This window comes from Numida meleagris, chromosome 10, assembly GCF_002078875.1.
Source record: "Numida meleagris isolate 19003 breed g44 Domestic line chromosome 10, NumMel1.0, whole genome shotgun sequence".
Classification (NCBI taxonomy): domain Eukaryota; kingdom Metazoa; phylum Chordata; class Aves; order Galliformes; family Numididae; genus Numida; species Numida meleagris.
In genome coordinates this window covers 9,009,352-9,029,097 of record NC_034418.1, presented here as the reverse complement: position 1 = coordinate 9,029,097, position 19,746 = coordinate 9,009,352, and the positions used below count along the sequence as shown (strand labels likewise).

The 19,746-nt window shown below is 38.2% G+C and overlaps 1 long non-coding RNA gene across 1 annotated transcript in view; it reads left to right on the top strand.

Moving 5' to 3' along the window:
- The window catches only part of LOC110404217, a 214,642-nt gene extending 204,589 nt beyond the window's left edge, over positions 1-10,053 (top strand). The window contains exons 11-13 of the long non-coding RNA XR_002442109.1: positions 7,076-7,282; positions 8,441-8,479; positions 9,327-10,053. This is a non-coding gene — a long non-coding RNA (uncharacterized LOC110404217). The remainder of the gene's footprint in view (positions 1-7,075; positions 7,283-8,440; positions 8,480-9,326) is intronic.

Here is a 19,746-nt window from a genome sequence, read left to right as displayed (position 1 = left end):
TTATAATTATTTGGTGCTGCCTCTAATTCCTGTGGTTCCTCTAAAAACTTCTGGAATGCATTCATTTTCCTTATCATCGATGTCGGGCAAGAACTTTTCTTAAGTTAAAAAAAAACCCGATTCTGATCTGAGCTAAGTTGTTCCAGCCTCCGTATTGTCTGATACATTCCATTTTCATTTGTGCCAAATTTCAAAATATTAAAAAGAAAAAAGCTGACAGCAGCAGCTACCAGAAATCGCACACCCGCTTTCTTCCTTTAGAAACGTCACCCAAGCACATGGTACATAGCAGAGTAGGCAATGCTTGCACTGCCGTTTTCTGTGCTTTCTTGTGAGTGAGGAATGCTCTACAAACTGAAGTGCAGTAAATAAATTAAAAGACCAAAGTGCACAAAAAGCCCATTATTTGTTAATAACTTCTGCGTTCCAGGGTCTCTGGAACTGGCTGGAAAATGGACTCCATTACATTATGTTTAAAACTTGGCATCATGCACTTATAAACCTGGAGAATTCCTAACAATAAAATCTGAGCACTGAGATGAGCCAAAACATATTCTTTCTTCAATAAAATGATAGTTAATGCATTATATTGCTCCTATAAAATTTCCAAAATGGTTAAAGTGTTTATGAACATTCCCTTTATATTTCATTTCCTGTAAAGTGTCCATTCTTGTCTTGTCCAGCCCCCATTAAGTTAACCTGAAAAAGGTTGAGTCCCTTTGTTTCAATGATTTGTGATGTGATGTTGCTGCTCATATTTCACTTAGTGTTGTTTAAATTGCCAATCACAGATCTTGCATTCTATCTGCTGTCAGCTCGGTTTGGATTATCACCTCGGATGTGGGATTCAGCGTGTTTAGTGTGTGGTGAGCACTTCCACGTTCCATTTTATAAAATCACATTTTATAATGAGAATGCAAATGAAAGAAAAGCTGTGTGAAATGGCTATAGATGAGTTGCTTGTCAAAAATGTTTTATTTTACGAAAAAAAAGATAGCTTACTCAACAGGGTAATGTACTGCGTGTCCTCGATGGACTCCTCTTCTGAGTTGTGGCACATGGCCAGATAGGAAGGTAGCACATCTTCATTGTCGCTGGTTCTCATTCTAACTGCTGAAACAACTCATGCAGGTTTTGACAGCTTTTTATATATATACATATATATATATTTACATAAACTGCTTTATTGCAGTAGCATGTTTGGAACAGAAAATATACATGTTAGGTTATGAAAAGACTTTTTTTGGAAGACCCTATATGCTTTTTCTTCTTAACAAAGCATAGAGATAATATTTCCAAAGAGAACTTTAAAACTTCCTTTATTATAAAATATGAATCAAAACACAATAAAAAGAGTCATTATCTCTTAGTCAGCAGAGTGCTTTCAGTAGTGTGCCATGTTGAATGCGTGCAGAGAGATCATGACTGGAAGATGAAATTATCCCTACTGAAGGGTACTAGAGATCTGTACAAAAATAACCTTTAATTAGATTTAAATATGACATGTATTCACTTTGCTGACTTTGGCTTTTATTGATTCTTTATAATGTGTTAAAAGTATAGGGCGATATCTCACATCACCTTAGGTAGGACTTTATGACTGCCTCAGGTCTCATTGTTAATGCTCTTACAGCTATTTACCTCTGTCAGTAATGAACAGGCTAATGGGTCAGCAGACTTGACTGTGCGCTGATCTCTCCGGATGATTTTCATTCTGTCTTCATCTGCAGCTGGCTTTTCCACGTGGCCTAAGTGATCTGAATGTCCTTGCACGTAGAATAGTTATCAGGTATATATAATGAGGCAATCAGAAAATTGAAGTCGTGTGTGGAAGAAAGACCATCCAGTTTTTATAGAAGTACACGTACTATGTGCAATACAGCATCCCTCATAGAATAACTTTGTAAGGGAAAAAAAAAAATGGCAATAAAATCTTGGTGGTTACAGGGCAGATTTTCAGCATAGTCCATCATCCGCAGCTGGAGCTCCATTCTAACACAGCAGAATTTCTACCTGTGCTCAGATACTGTTTGTCAAAACACATCCAGATTCCCAGAGGACTCAGCAGTTTGGGTGCTAAGCATGTATAGAAATACAGTCGTCAGTGTCACAGTAAGAAGAGATGGACATCAAGCGCTCCGGTAAATTCTTATTTTACTTTGGTGAACAGAAGTCTCTGTTGTTTTTTAACCTAATTATATGTGCTAAATACCTGAATATTTGACCTGAATATTTGAGAGCTCTTGAAAATCCTGCTTTAAAATATTTCCAGTTCAGCGGTGATCAGCCAAAACAGATTTCAATTTAATTTTTAATTAAGACTTATTTGTTATGTACAGTATTAACTTGCAACACTTTTTTTAATTAAAAAAAAAAGATGTTATCTTTATAGAATTGACTTATTTGGAAACTTAACATAAGCTTTCAAGCCCACAGAAAATATGGTGATGCGTTTCTGTTTAAAATATATTTTAAAAAGTAATTCCCTGTAAAATGTCTTTGCAAGACTACATTAGAAATAATTTTGGATGTTTTAGATAAGAACCCTTTTAATCCCTGACCCTGAAATCTGGCTATAGAAATGCTGGTGGGAATACTGCTTTAGTGCTGCTCAGTATTTCAGCCGTGCCTTTCCCATGTCACCTGGTTACTGCTCTGAAAACATCTGGGTGAAATGGACAAACATTGTGGTGCTGTGTATGAGGTAGCCTTGGTTCTGTGTATCAGAGCGCCCGCTGATTTCAACCAGCTTTCTGGACATGGTAGGGACTTGGAACATTAAAATTTTATCGGTGAATGAGCTTTGGGGTAGTTTTGCTCATCATAATAACTGAAAAATTTAGTTTTTTAAGAAGCATCTTTCAAGACAATCTTTATTGAGATAACTACTGGGTTTCTTTCAGTACAGAACTGTTCTGTGTATTTTGCATAGATGTTCTTGCTTAATCCACACAAGGACTATGCTTTGAGCTGCTATTACACAGAATGGTGTTAAAAGTGGTTTAGCAGGCATTGGGAATGGTTACCCTGGAGGGGTGGTGTGACCAGGCCACGCTTCTGCAGGAATGGGACAGAAGTACAGCTTTTTTCCCAGTAGTTATGGATTAAAAAAATATATATTACAAACTCATCTGTGCGTTTCACATACCACACGTGCTGAGTGAGATTTCCAGACATTCAGCTGAAGGTTTTCAAAGAGGAAAGGAAATGAATTTAAGAAAGAAATAAAGGAAAATAAAACAACAGCAACAACACAAATCCTCTTGTATTGGAGGTTTCAGGCAAGTAGTGTGAAAACCTAAGACTTACACTATAACACTATAAGAGGGTCTCTTATAGTGAATGAGTCTGAACTCAAACCCTTTGCTGTTCTGACAGCTGGTAGTGCTGTACATGGAGCTGTGGGGTACTGGTGTCAGATGCTTACTGCTGCAGAGGTGGTTGGCTGTACCTGATGTTGATCAACTGCTTTGCAGTAGCAAAAATGAAAGTCAGATGTGAAAGAGAATGGAGGAGAGAGAACTGTGTGTGCAGAGCTGGAGAGAAATGAAAGATAAAAAGAGAAAAGTGGAAGATGGGAAGGAAACTGGAGAGGAATATGTTTAGAGGAGACAAGAAGTGAGAGGAGAATGTGAATGTTAACCTTGTAGGAGACAGTAGGTGATGGGGATATGTCCCCACAATAGGAGAAATTACCCCAAATCGTACCCAGTGTGACCCTAGTTCAACCAAAGGTAGAAATAAGCACTGACAGAAATCTGTGCAAATCCACAAGACTAGAAACATGAGGGCAAAATTGCAAAGAAAGAATCCTCTTTTATCTGAAGTTCCATAATTACCGTGTGAGATAAGTTCCCAAAGGAAAAAAGAGCTTCCTTTTTACCTAAAGAGAAAAAGGAAATGTCCTCCTTTAGTTAAAATGATTACAGCTGAGTGTTGAAGAAAAACACCAAGCATTTTGAGACTCAATAAAATCATACGAATCAGCAACACCAGGAGAAGTGTCTGAAAGGTGATTTCAGTTTCAAGGATGTAAATGTACTTCACTGCTGAGGTTTAGCCACTCTTGGTCATTTGGGATGTGAGTGGGAACTGATCTCATTTAGGAAATCATTGAGAGGGGATCAGTCTGAGGACTTGATTCTATCTTATCTCAACACACCATGGTTAATAAAGGAATGTAATTATTATGTTTTCTGGGATGTACCCTCATCTGAGGCACTGTTAAAAAACGTTAAAGGACTAGTTCCTCAAAGATGTTTAAGCACCTTTCTCCCATTGATTTCAATAAAATGAGGCATCTTAAGTGCCTTTAGAAATCTGACCTTAAGTGTCATCAGGAAAAAGCAAAGCAAAAGATAAGCAGGTTCTAAAAGAATAACAAGGGACTGCAAGCGTATGATTCTGGTGTGTGCTTGGTTATTGCATTTTATATGGGTGGGACTTCTGACATAAAAAACCAAATAAAGCTACAAACAAATTATCCCCAGCTAGGCTGCATAAAGCATCAAATTGATATCCCCTCCATGCAGTCCATCTCACAGACATCTTTTACAAAATGTGCAGTATGGAATGAGATGGGGGGAAAAAAAAAGAAAGCAACAACAAGAAAACAACAAACCCAGCTCTATCCTCTCTGCCTCCTTCAGCCTCCTGCCACAGCCTCCTCCCAGCGCCAGGCTTGCCTCTCCCTTCCCCAATGCACTTGGTGAGCTGGAGGGCCTTGTTCACCTGACTCTGCTTGACAAGCAAACAGTTGGTCACAGTCCTAATTACAGATGCTTTTCTTACACAAACGTATTCCTTCTGTTAGAGGAAGACGCCACGCTCTCAAGATTAGCCTTATCGAGAAGGTGCAGTGTGTATGACACAGTCCCAATGTGATAAATAGATAGACAGTAGCACACAGATGTTAACGTTTTTTTCCTTTTTCAGAAAAATCCTGGACTAGAAAATATCATGTTGGTTTGTCACTATCTTGTCAGGTTTGTTGCATTTTAATACAAAACAGAAAGGGAGAGAGAAGGAGCTCGCCTTGCTGTTTATATTTCTTTCATGGTTGAGCCAACCATACGGCTTACATATTTCTTGATAAATAGTGCTCAGCTACTTCTCTCTGGTATAAAGCAAATGAAAACAAACCCTCCACAGATAACAATAATTCCCAAAGAAGAGATTTTCAAATTTAAAGGCTAAACTAAAATTTAAAACGATTTTCCTAGATTTCCGACCTAGATTCCCTGTCTTGCTCTCAGTGCATTTGTCCTTTTAAAGGAACCAATATGTTTGTATAACTGATGCGAAACAAGCTTGACTCCAAAAAGATTTAACTTAATATCTGGCTAAGCATTCAGAGGGTAGTCCATCTGTAGAATGTACATTAAGGACCCTGGCTGGAGCGCAGCTAGTCATGTATGATATCAGGCACACAAATGTGACGTGATGCCCATATACTCTTGAGCATAATTCAAAGTGCCATGAAGCTCTATGGGTAGAGAAACTATAAACACAGTTGTCACAAACGAGAAAGAGTACAGAGTTACATTCAGACTAAAGAGTGAAGAAGCATTAGAACCAGCCATCATGTCTTAATGAAATTGTTAATTAGGATATTATGGAACGCATAGCTAAAAGATAGTATCTGTCCAGTAACCTTGCAGCATGCTTTTACTTAACTATTTCTTCACCAAAATCTAAAGCAGACTCAAACAAGGTGAAGAAAGCCCTTTGCAAACATATGAAGATAATCAAAATGACGTTACTTTTTTTCCACAGTGGATTTTTTAGATCTTTTTTTTTCCTTTCTAAACAGACCAGCACAGAACATGTGATTATCTACTGCTTATAGGAATAAGTACACGTTTAATCTACATAATCATCAGTCTTTCTTTATGTAAAAATGATTAGTAAATAGGGTTTTTAAGCAACTGTTTAGATTAGACATTGGCATCGTAGATTAACTTATTTCTAAAACACTTGATTTTATCACTCTGCCTAATGATTTGTCCCATGATTTATTGGCTAATATGATGAATCATGTTAGATTTATTGTTTATCCTATAAATAGTGCAACAAATCATTAAACAGTGATAAAACCCAGCAGTTTCACAAGAAAGTCTACCTGTGTTATCTTTGTGTACAGCGTGATTAAGGTTTACACTAATTTGATCGTTCTCTCTATTTTTACTTTTATCAGGTGAATAGGCATCTTTGTTTAAATTAAATGATTTTGGAAAATAATGGTGAAGTCATAATCACATACTCTGGCTGTATTTATTTTATACAGAAAAATAAAGCCTAGTATTTGATGGATGGTAAATCCGTAAATTTATTCACGATAATAAATGTGATATGCTTTGTGAGAGATTTTAAATATAATGGCTTTTTTTTTTTTGTATTTTAGCATGTCAGTTATTCTTTTCTTGCTATGGTTTCATGATGTACTTGACAAAAATGTTGCTTTTATCCTTTTTAGAGATCTGAGCCCATCTCATTTAGTAGCTTAGCTGAAAGGATACAGTGTGGGAGACTAGAGAACTGAATGTATGAAATTTGGCATTCAGATAATGGGAGTGGTCATTTCTGTTCTTGAGACATAATGGCTTCTCTTGCTGCAGATATAGCTAGGTCTGTCTGTATACATTAGGGATGAAAGGACAGAAAATAGAAGTAATATTCTTGAAAATTTCCCGAGGTCATTGGTGGGTTGGGATAGGCGCAGTAATGATGATAACAAATTATGCGCTAGCAGATTTGCAGTGTTGTAAATTGAATTATTTGGACTCTAATGGTCAACCTTTCTTGCTATCTGAGCCATTTACCTTCTTTTGATCTCAGGGCAGAGCCACACCGTGGTGTAGAAAACCTAGTCGTGCATTCATTAGATCTGTCCTTACACACACGGTACTCCAGCAGTACCTGGTCATGTAGGGCATGCTCAGGACAACTGCTGAGGAGGTTCAGAATCCAGTATGCTCTGGCAGTGCCAGTCTTTTGTTGTTCCTTAGAACTGGTAAAGAACAGCTGTGCTATACTCACAGGTTTGGTTATTGATATCTCATTACCTTTGTCACAGGTCCTGCGTGTGCATCCCAGGCTCTCTGACCTGCCTTCCTCTGCCAGCTGTTGTGTGGCTGCTCACTCCTTACAAGCCTGCACGCAGATCAGCAGAATCTGTGGAGCCAGACTCTGAATGAGCATCATCTCCAGTGATCCAGAAGGCTTCACAGCAAGCAGGAGAAGTCTTGCTCCTTGTCACTGTGATGAGAGATACAGGAAGCAGGTATCCATATGTGGCATGGCTGAACAAAGTGAATGTGCCTTTTTCGTTAACTAGATGAGCATCTCTCTCAGTGCCCTGTTAATAATTCCTCCTGTCTTATTTTCAGAGGGAAAACACCACAGTGCTTAAGGTGCACTGTATGGAATAAGACATTGTTTCTATGTTTTAGATGCTTGTTGTATTTGTAGAAGAGTATTGAGCACAGCTTGCTTGTGGGCAACTAGAATTTTAAAAAGGTGTGGAAATACTATATGAGTCCTTTCTATATTAGTCCAATCTCACTGCCTCTGGCCTCTTTGTTAAGTTACAGATAATCCCCCTCATGGAAGAAATAGGGAAAACAAATATGAGATTTTGAAGGCTAGAAAAAGCAAAACTTAAGGGAAAAACTAGCAGTGTTTGTGGATCAGCCTGGAAAAAGTGAAGTTAACTGAAACGTAGGCAGTAAATGAGATGGCTGTTTAGGATTGTGGCTCTGATGTGTCCGATTATTAAATTCAGGAATACAGTCCTAATGACAGAAATCAGCAAAGAAAATGTGTTTTATGTGTGCATGTGTAACTGTGTGTGTTTGTGTATTGCAATCTTGTCCTTCGGTGCGGTGCTCTTCCTTGGAGTAATGGACCTTAGTTTGCATGAGCAGAGGAAGCAAAGCTGTCAGTCATCTGTTAAGTCTCCAGTGTAATCCCAGGCAATGCTACCACTAATTTCCCTCCAGACAAGTCTTTTTAATCCTTAGCGTATTTCCAGAGAAATATTTTTGTTTTCCTCAGGGGAATCTCTTGGGAAAGTTTCCTGGGAATTCCTCTAGATCTGCAGGTAGAACCTGCACGGAAAAGGAGGGAAATAGAAAATGCTGGATTAAAGGAAAGGGGCTGTAAAGGAATACATGTTTACACAGAAGGAGGAAGTGGTTTATTACACTAGGCCAAACATCTAGACAGGCCCTGTTTTATAGATGCTGACATAGGCTTATCTCAAACCATGTTAAAGGTTATAGCACTGATGGCTTAGAATCTAGGAAATTGATATTCCTACAATGAATGTGTCAATCTCTCACATTGTTAATCTGTGTAAATAAATCCCTTCAGAAAAAATAAGATTGCATTGCATTGAGTCATTTGCCATAATCTCTTTTAATTTGATTTTGATTTATAGCTATCCTGTTGCATTAGAGCTTTTTGAAAAAGTTTTAAGGTAAGTAATTATCCTCTCCCTCTGGGTGATACAAAGTTTTCGAATTGGCAAGGATCTATTTCTCTTGTATGAAATATAACTTGCAAATATTTTTATATTATAATTACATTCTGCCTTTATCTTTCATATCATTTGTTCATCTTTCATCCCGTACTTTCCAACTGCAATGTCACTGATTGATGCAATAAGTGCAGTTAATTTTACTTCTGAATTTTAGGAATGGATTTGTCAATCAGTACTATTCACTGGAGTATCTTAGTAACTGTCTCTAATTTTTTAGCTTTTCTTTCTGTTTTACTTATTAATTTAGAAGTGAAAGTTCTCTAACAGCTACCTGTCATTGTGAATTTTGGTGTTCATAAATGGAAGGATGAGTGCCTGTTTGCATCCCACACTGAACACAGCCCTAGTTTGACAACAGTGATAGTTGGTAGGCTGCCATGATTAGGTCCTTGCTCTTACCTCATTCAGCGGGCAAAATGCTGCAAAATAGAACATGCTGCATCTTCAAGTGATAAAAGCACACAGGGAGCATGGATAACGAGGAATGTATGCTTCAAATCGGAGAGATCAAATTAATTCTGTGAGAGGACTGGATTGCATAAACACTTTGCATATGCCAGATATCTCCATATAGGACACGATTCCCCCTTATTCAGAGTAGATTCTGCTAGTGTCAAGAAGAGGTTTACAGAAAGATGTACATTATCATCATCAAATAGTAACTAATTGTTTAGTTAACACCATTATTATTTCATATACCTGCATTACCTGATGGGGAAAAAAACATTAACTTTAAAAACACTGTGGTGTGCTCTGTATATTTCCTTGTTTGTTGTCCTTTCAGTTCCCCATCAGCTTTTAACATCAATCAACAAATTCATTCTTTCCCAGATGAATAATGAACCCCTGATCACTGTCAGGGTAAGTACCTAGAACAGGTAAATTAAAATGGTAACACAATTAACCTAATTTTTTCCATGTGTATAGCTCTATCAGTTCTGCCCTAGGGCAGGAGCTCAAGCTGTCTGATATCCACTTGTTATGTAAGGAGACCCTTCCAGACCCTGGCCTTCCCTACCTGTGTGTGTGACAGCTCTGTGTGTTAAGCTTGTAATTCAGAAAGATGATCCCTTTTTTTCCATACAGCCAGAATTATGGGCTTGACATCACAATGAAGATAATAAGAACTGACTGTCCTAAATTGGACTTGTATTCTTAGTGCTTTTTTGGCAACATCATTCCCATCCCACAGAAAGAGACTACATTCCATTTCTGGTTACTCAGCGTCAGTATTGGGGAGGATGTGTCCCAAGTGCAGCGGCCTCCCAGACATCTACAGTGATGCAATGATGAACACAACTGTCTGGACACTCTCTCCCCAGTAATCCCTGTGCCCTGGTCCCCCAGTAGGTGGCTGGATGCATCCGTTTTTTCCCCGGAGATGGAAGCTTTTGTTTGTATGCAAACCCTGCTCCCTCTGCAGCTTGGTGGGGGCATTCTTTGAAAATAAAACAAGCTGGAAAGTACCATTACAACATGTCAGCCCTGAGGGTTCTTCAGCACCTTTATCCAGTAGCTTGCTAGAAGTCTTCATTTCAATTACAGGACCTTCTGTTGGCTGCTGGCGTGTCAGCCATACTTAGGCTTCTCCAAAGCTTCCCAAACTCAGCTTCCTCCTGGCTTCAGGCTCTAGCAGAGTTTTTTGTTGTCTATTAACATAAGCCTGAAAGATTGCTCTCTGAAGCTTTGTTCAGGGCCACAAAACAACATTATAACTCTTTGGCTAATCACTAGAGGACCAAAAGCCAGGATGCAACCTGCCCAGTCCCACTGCTCCTCCACGTGATATCCAGGTGGTAGTTGTATTCTGTTCACATGCAGTTTGAGCTCTTTTTTTCCCTTCATGAAAGTAGGGATAGATTTTTATTAAATATCCAAGTGAGTTCTAGCTTTAAGGATGATATGCATTTAATGTGGCTCATGCTATATTATTCTTGCTTAACTTGGAGCTTTTGATTTAGCATTCTAGTTTATCTGCGGTATTCCATAGGGGATATTGTTGGTTTCCAAATCTTTTGTCAGAGTAATTGAGCATAACATCTTTGCAGGTTTGTGTTTCAAAAGATGCATTATCTTTTCTTGTCCATTTGTTCTATCTGAGCTATTCAAAACTTTTAGCTTTACAGATCCTAAGAAAGAATTTGAGTTTTAGGGCTGATAATTTGTGTTTCTGCTGAATTTGCAACTCTGCATGTGATGATTAATACACCTCTCCATAAATAAGTAAGAAAAGATGGTATCTGTAAATTGGTAACAAAACAGAAGAATTTCATTAAATTCAGTATTTTGCAAAAGACTTCCATCCTCTTAGTTCTTTATAAATTAAACTTCATCCATGTCTGGCTGGCTGAGGAATGAATGTCACATACAAGATATCTCCTTTAAATATCTTCCTGAAAGTAATCTATATGATTTACAACATATTGCAATTAACACTGACCTTTTGTCTGCTTCAAAAGAATGTGAGAAACAGTTCTTCTGACATCAAAGAGATTTTCTAAATTTCCAAAAATATTCCTGATGAAAGTTGTTCTGACTAGGAAAAATATGTCACCTTTATTTGAAAGTCACAGCATGCTTGATGGATTGTCTGCCTCTTTCCTAACCTTAGCTCCTGCACAAAACTGGATTTAGAAAGAAATTTGCAAACATAATCTTTTAGAAAATGCAGATTCTTGTAGGTAAAATTAAGAACATAGAGAAAATTTCTCTATTAGTGCTTTCCTGAACAGTCACCTTTGTGGAAAGCAGATAAAGGACCGTGAATAGGATCAAATCATTTAACGTAGCTGAAAGTAGAGTCCAGCTTCTCTTTATTTGCTTTCTCCTTGCACTTCACTACTTTGGTCCCTTTCCAAGGGTTGGGAAGGCTTCCCTGGCCAGTGTCCTGCTGATATGAGCCAAGCTGAAATGGTGTCACACTGGGCACTTGGTTGGAGCAAGCTCTCCCTGTGGCAGCCCTGGCTCAGCATCGTGGTATTAACTGTGAGGGTGGGAGAGGGGAGGAGGGATCAGAGCACGAGTTAGGCCAGCTGCCAGCCACACTAAAATTACTTCTGTAACCACTCCAATATGTGTACCAGAATTTAGGGACTCCGATATATTCAGACAGAACAGTTTTACACAAAGGGTAGTTGAAATACGGTCTGGAACAAACTGCCGAAGTCAGCATTAGAAGCAAATAGTGTAAATCAGTTCAAGGAGGAGTTTTGGAAGAAGGCAGCGGGAAGAGCACAGAGCTACTAGCTAGAAGTTCAAGTTTCAGATGATGAAATGCAGATTGATTTGTATTTCCTGAGGTTATGAGGGCAGGTCTTCATGGACCGTATCATCCTCTTTGAGCTGTTAGAAGTTCATATGTACATTCGTGCTGTGTTTCATTCTCTTTCAGTTCAGTGATATTTTTTCCCCCTCTTTCTCCTACAGACTCACTAGATTTGCTGAATGTAATGTGTACCACAGAAACTCTGATTTCCAGCAACTGGGCAAACTTCACTGAAGCCAGTGCAGTCGTTTAGTTACAGTGATGTAAGGAAGTACACGTTTCAGCTTATAGGCATATATATTTGTATGCACTGTGCTGTGTTATCTCTTAAGAAAGACATCCAGACTATGGTGTAATATTTAAGTCTGCACTGTTTTGATATTGAAATCTGAACTATGAAATCAAGTGTTGAAGTGCTGTAGGAATTTCAGGATGCCACTGGTCCCAGCATTGCCATGCTGCTGTAATGAGAGCTGTGCATCACAGAAGGGGCAGAACAGAAACCTGAGGTGGGGAATGCAAAATTCACGTGACAGAATTTCCATGTATTTTGTTCCTGCGGCCAGTAACATGTGAGTGTGACAGAGTCCTGAGCTAACTTCCCAGCCCTACAGGACTCCTTATAAAAGACTTGGGAAAGCAGCAGTGGGCCTGATTTGCAATGTGCTGTTCTCCATAAACTTCATGACATGTCAGCGTAAGCTGAATTCATTCCATGTCTTGCTGGATCAAACCCTGTATTGCATTTTTACCAATTTTTTTTTCTGAAAACTAGATAAACACCTAGTTTGTTTAGTAATGACACAGATCATCATTACTACTATTATACAAGAAAAGTGGCTTGTATTTTATTACAATTTTCAGTTTCAAAATGATCAGTTGTTTTAAGTAACTTGTTTATATTTTGAGTAGAAACGTTACAGACCTACAAGTTCCCCCTTCTTTTTTAATTGCCTTTTGCTGCAGCTCTGATAAGCAAAACAGAACTGTCTTTTGTTTATTTTGATGGAAGAGCCCCATGTACAGTTTCCTATTCAGGCTTCCTGTGGGTTGGATTTCTTGCTTAAAATGCCATTTCTTTTCACTGCGATTTCTGTATTTCTAATACCTTCTGCCTCAGCATAACATAAAAATCCTCTCTATCCACTCAGAACTGTACATATCGATGTAGTAAAAGAGCATAAAATACCTCTTAATGCTTCCTACTTTCTTCCTAAACTCACAGTCCTGTTGGAAATTAGAAGTGAAGTTCCATAGCGAAGAAACATAATAAGAAAATTAACTGAATGTTTGTAAATGGCCAGAAAGGCTTGGTTCTTGCTTCACAGAAATTCATAACCTGGGCCAGCACAATCTCTGTTCCCTGCTTCTCAGATGTGTGGGTATTGTGTTTAAAGCCCAACAGAGCAGTAGCAACAAGACGGAGCTGGCCTTACCGAGCCGTAGCAGCTGGATGATTGGATCCCATTTCCCACAGGTTTTGAAGTCTGCAACTGAAAATGTCTTGTAACTCTATTAGGAAAGACCTACGGTGATCAATAGAACCAACAAGGCCACACGAGTATGTCTCAGAGCACAATGAAAATTGCACATCCCATGCTGCTCAAGGGACTTAATATTTTTCAGTGATTTTCTCACCCCATCCCTTGCCCATGTTTACAGAACAGTTGTCTGGTGCAGCTTTGCTATGAAATGTAGTAACTGGACCTGGTTCTTTATTGTAGTTACCCCCAAAAATCAGCTCTGTACATTTCCTAAGGTTTCTAGTAATTCAGATTTAAAAAAAAAAAAGAAAAAAAAAAAAAAGAACATATCTTTAGTTTTTTAAAGATTGGTTTATATTTTGAAGTGGCATTCTGCAATTTTAAAGACCAGGATGTCTGCGCTGGTGAGAAAAGAGGGCAGTAGTCCCTTACCCATCCCTCTTGTTTAAGATGAGGAGCAGAGGCCAGGGGCAGGGGTTTGGTTCTGTTGGAGCTGGCTGGTGCTTGACCCACAGGTTCAATGCCACAGAGAGGTCCGCGTGCTGTTTGCTCCCCACATGCTCTAAGCTGGGTAGACCTGAAACAAAAACAGTATTGAGATTGGGATTTATCTACATGTCTGACTGGAACAGCATTTTTATGGTTTCATATATTGACAGTTAATATGGTCTCTTTCTGATAGTAGAGAAGGAACTAGATCCTTTTTTTTATGTATATGTGATTCTAGACCGTCTGTGTATAGGCTGCAACGAAGGACTTGATCCTGCAGATTTAAGCTATGAAGTACTCTTGTAGAAATTAGCTTTGCTTGGATGGACTTTTTCAAAAACTTTAAGAACTGAGTCCAATTTTAGTGACAACTAAGTGACTTCTTGTTCTATTTCATAATTACTTTTAGTTTGCTCTTATGTACTCCCTGTAATATATTGTTATAAATTTCTTCTTCTTTTTATTTTTAATGGGAGAAAAACAAAATACTTGCTTTGAGGTGCACAGGGACTCTTACAGACAGTGTATTTAGCTCAGAGCACATGAAAAAAATGACTATTTGACTAGGTTAGCTTTGGGTACCCTCAGGCTCTTTGAGATTAGTTTTAGATTCATATGCTATGGTCACTCATTGACCAAGCTGTTTTAACACTTATACATATCCAGGGAAGGATCATTTCCCTCAGGCATGGTTTTCTTTCAATCATATTTAGCAAAACCATTAAACACACTTGGGGCTTGCACTGAAGAGAGAAACAACTTTACATACACACAATTCAAAATAATTTTCTTCTTCAGGAAAAAGAAATGACTCTGTTAAGTATTGCAGTCTCAGTTTATCAAAACTTAAGGTTAATACACCCTTAAATGGTTCTGTATAATTCCCCTGCAATTAAATGACTTTCTAGCCATTTTTTGCCAATATTTTTAAAATGGATACAAAGTCACTTTGTTCCTAAGTAAGCAGAAAAAATGAAATAGTTTCTCATCTTTGTGTGCAAGAGTGATTGACAGATGATACAGTAGAGGGATGGGAAGAAAATGTTACATTCATTACTTTTTATCTTTTTAATAAGTAACCAAATATTATTTCCCAACAAATCCTCAAGCCTAAAGTTTTTCAGCTTTGATTTAAAGTGAGCTTCTAAACCACTTTCCCCATGTTTTAGAGTAGATGAGCATCCACAGTAGTGGGTGAAGAGTTTATGCAGAAAAAGGGTGCAAGGTGGAGTGGCTTTGGCTGCCTCTCACTATGGCACTTAGCTGTGCCACGTTTCTGAGCTCACGTGTATCTTCCTTCATGTGCAAAGTCACATTGGCTCCAGCTCTTTGAAATTCAACACAGGAAGAGTAAGCATTCACAGAAAGACTATTTGTAGGACTTGTTACCGGACCCTAAATTTCGAACTGGGAAGTGTTCCCAGATGGCCTATAAAGTGAGTATTTTTGGTTCCTCACCGAGAAAGTCATATTAATTTCAACAAGTTTGTGTGTGTGCTGTCTATGGTTGTATTTCCCTATGCACAGAGTTGCTGTTTGTGGGAGAAAGGGACTGGATTCTTCCTTCCCAAATGACTATCCATTTTGGGTATGCATCTGAGTAAGGACCATCTCCCAAATTATCTGAGAAGTAAGTGATGCGCTCTCCCTTCTGATCTGTCTTAATTCAAATACCATGTCTGACAGGTTTCACTTAGAAGTTCAGACTCACCACTGTGCTTTGACTACTCAAACCAGAGATCTGCAGTGACACTCTCTCTGCTTACTCTGGCTGGCTTTCACTTGAACTCTTTCTACACATAAAGGCATGCATATGAGTTCATCCCTCCCTCCCTTCTTCCTCTGCATGGAGATCACCTGAACTGCTTAAATCTCCTGATTTAATTTTCACTTCTTTTCTGGTAGCATACTTGTGTAATTCCTTAGATTTCTATTAAAGATAATGCAATCTCTATCAGCTCCTTTACAGTTAGATTTAGAATTTTTACAGATGTCTTTTTTTTCAGATAGTATCAGTGACATTTATGTAGAATTGTTATTCTGAAACTGAGCATTTTCAGTTACTGCAGGTATTTACAGTCATGTGTTTTCAACTGTAAATGTGAGGTTAAGAAAGACTTCTTTTAGGTGGAACCAAAACGGATAGATATCCAAGCAGTCATTTAGTTCTGTTTTTTATTTTTTTTCCTCATTTCATGACTGTCTTGATCATTGCAACTGCTAAAACTCAGAATAGATGGTAAATTGCAGACCTAATTTTTGCTTGGTGTTTAAAATGTTATTAACCTGTGATACTCAGCAAAGCTACTTGGAGTTTTAACTTGGTCTTTTTGGACATCATGACACCTTTGAATGAAGGAGTCCTGCTTGAGGTAATCTTGAAACAGCATTAAACCTGTACAACTCCAGGAATAATACTAGTTTCTAAATCTCCTGTGTGTGATGATGTTTCTTCTCTCATCAAAGTACTACTGTTTTTTTCAACTTCTGCTCTTGCTGCATTCTGTCCTAGAGACTGAAGCAAATTTTGGGAAGCGCTCATTAACTTTTGGATGTTTCACTTTCCCAAACTGTCAGATTAACCAAGCTCTTCCTTTGTCAAGGCTTGCTTTGAGCAATTGTCTAAGATCACAGTCTATCTGTTAATATAACTAACTACAGTGCAGTTTTAAGGTCTCTAATTTTAGTCTTCTATTATGCCTCTTTTCAGTTGTGCATCTTGTCATCTTCGGCTATTAGAAATTCTAAATTTCAGCATTGGAAGTGCTAACCTCTTCTAGTAGTATTTCATTAATGCTCTGTGGTTTAATATTTCATTGTACGTAAAAGTCAAGAGACATTACAGTATGAAAAGTGCTGTATAAGTTTTATTGTGTTGTCTACCTCTTGCCTGTTATGTAGCAGCAGTGCTTACTTCCTGTTGATTTTCCAGCAGTGAAAATTAGAGATATTTTTCTTACAGGTAAAATAATTAGTGGTTTAGGTGAAAATGAATACGATTTATGTGTGTTCGGTCATGCAGAGTATCAGGCTGTTTTTTTAACCATATTGTCAGTTTCTGGTGGTTACAAAAACAGATTATTCAGAATTTCATCCTTCTCGCAATAAATTAGAGCATTTGGATTTATGATCTGGAGTCTCCATCGCACACATAGTAGGCTAGAGTAAGCATATTATCTCAGAAAGCCCCGAAATCTCCTGAAAATATTAAATGTTTCAGAGATTTCAGGAAGTGAACTCGAACTGAAGGTAAGCACTTAAATCAGCAGTATTTTATGTATGGTTTTCATTGTCTGTGATGCGCTCTCTGTATGTACACATGAAATAAGTAATGTAGCAAGTCTTTACACCTGAATTTCTTTAGGTGACAAAACTTAGTTCTGTTTATTGACGTGGTCAGCCAATGACTGCACCTTTGCCTACGTACCACATCACTGATTTTTGCATCTCCCAGAGGCAGAATCCTAATATTGTTTTCTTTTCAATTTTCATTATTGAAATCACAGAGTTTAACTCTCTTACTGAAGCCTCCTGATGGCTGCTGTGCTTTCAGATTTTAACTGGAGACATTGTTACTCTGTCCAACTCTACAAAGCATTATATATATTTTTGAGTAGACCACTACTGTTTTAACGTTGGTATAAAAAACAAGTTCCCAGCCTCCTCCAGCACCACCAGCAGTCAACAGAGAATGGAGCTCCTGCAGAGAGCGCCTAAATACACATGGTTCCTTGTTCTGAATAATCCAAAATAGGATCCCTTTCTCTGATTATTCTAGCCTAGAAACAAAGCGACTAAATGTGGTAATCAGTGTTGAGCTCTACAAGTTCTTTGTTCATGTTTCATGACAGTTGACTTCAAAACTGTTAAGTGAACTTCGCTAGGAAAACAGTACTGAGCTATATCTTCTTTAAGACTTAGCATGGAAGTATTGTAGGAAGTCTGAATAAAATAGAGTTCAGGCCAAATTTTTGCCCAATATGTTTGTGTGAAACAGCAATCTGAATTCAGAGACATCTAATTCCCATCAAATTGGGCTTCTAGAAATCAACACAAGGACTAATCCCATGTTATGGAATGGATTTTAATGTTCCCTGCAATTAAAGTGGTTCTGCTTTACATCCAAGCAAAAACTAAGCTTTGGCAATGTGGTGAAACGTTAGAGAATACTCCTCAAATTAGTTACAGAAATTGAATGCCAGGGCAAATTAGAAAGAGGCAGGAGGGGGTGAAATATTTTATTAAAAATATAAAGACAAACAAGCAGTAAATTAGCAAGTGAGCTTTCACAGTTATTCATGGAAACATGTTTGAAAAAAAATGTGGGGTTGGTTTGTTTATAATTTGGCAGAATTTTCCAGTGTTTTGTCAGTTTTCCACAGGCCTCTTTGCATACAGGGCTAACTGGGAGGATCCCCAGAAATCTTTGAGGAAGACTTCAGAAATGATGAACCAAACATGCAGCTGAAATGGCAGTGGAAGGCAACAGATTCAAAGCCAGGCATGTATTTGAAAATCCTTCCATCTCAAAGACATGTATTTGAGCAGTAGATATGTGAAGTGGATCTAAGTAAAGGGATCCATGGATCTACCTGCATGTAGTCCTGGATACTTCAAAAGCTGCAGCTAAAAGTGCAAACCAAACTTCCCCTGCGTTTACAGCAGGTGGTATTAATTTATGTCATTTAGATTAATAGCAGTTGTTGTTCAACAATAGCTGTTGATAAACTAGCTTTGTTATAACAATATGCAAAAAACTGCATTAAAACTGAGGGGGGATGGGATAGGACACGACAGCCAAATGCTCCACCCTGTATTTATATATATATATATTATTCCTCTGTCCACGCACAGAAATGATAACTTCAGTATGTTTATTGGGAGTAGTGAAAAACAGCCACTTGCAAATTAAGTGAGACAACAACAGATTGGAGCTGTATATATATATTTTTATGTTGCTTCCAACCACAGTGTAAGTGTTAGAAAGGAGAGGGAACCTTTATTGGGAAATATATTGGTTTTTATTTCAGTAAATGCTTCTGGCTCAAAGGCGCCCATAGCTTAACCTGGTAATCTGTGAGAAGTAGAAGGGCATGTGCTGGCATAAGAGAAGAGAGCTGTGAAAGGATCTGTCCTTAGGACCTGTCTATCTTTCTGTTCCTAATAAAAGTAAGAGAAAAAAGAAGCAGTGTTATCAGTACACTTCTGCAAGTGAATTAGCTAGCACAGATTTGATAAAGCTTATAAACCCTCTAGAGCAATCGTGACAGTTTGCTGGCTTGGGCTTTGTCTGCTGCCAGTTACTCCTTGCTAGTGGCACTCTTTATTTATGCTTCAGTACCACGTTATCCTCTGGGCTTCAAACAGAAGGGACCTGTCTGTAAGTGTTTTGGTTGTGGTGTTAAAAAATATGAGTGCAGCAAAACACATGCAACAGTGCCCAAGATCCGTTTCAGCTAGTTTCCCTTCTCATGGTGTTGTTTCCCTGCGATTGTTGGGTATGCACTGATTGTAGCTGAGGTGGTGTATGTCTGGCTTCCACTAGAGAGTGTCACAGAGTTATTTGAACGAGTGAAAAAATCCAAATGGATGCATCATCTGCTTTGTTGTAGGCAAAACGCAAAGTGGCGTGACCTCAAAAACAGTAGACAGGTATGGCTCTGTGTATGTTTTCCATTTTCTATCACTGCCCGTTTGTCCTTTACTGATAAAAATGAACATTATTTAGGAGGCAGCCACATTTTTATACATGCTAGTTTTTATCCATTTGAAAGTGTGTGCACATTACTGTTATGATAACATGTCATCTGATATTTTTTCTTCTCATTTGTTCTCAAAATAAATATATACTTCAAAATGTTAGCATAATTTTTGGTTATTAAATGCATCGTGTTTTTAACACAAAGCGTTGGCAAATAGTAGTCTAGATTTTGGACCAGACTATGTAAAACTCTGCATGTAGGAAT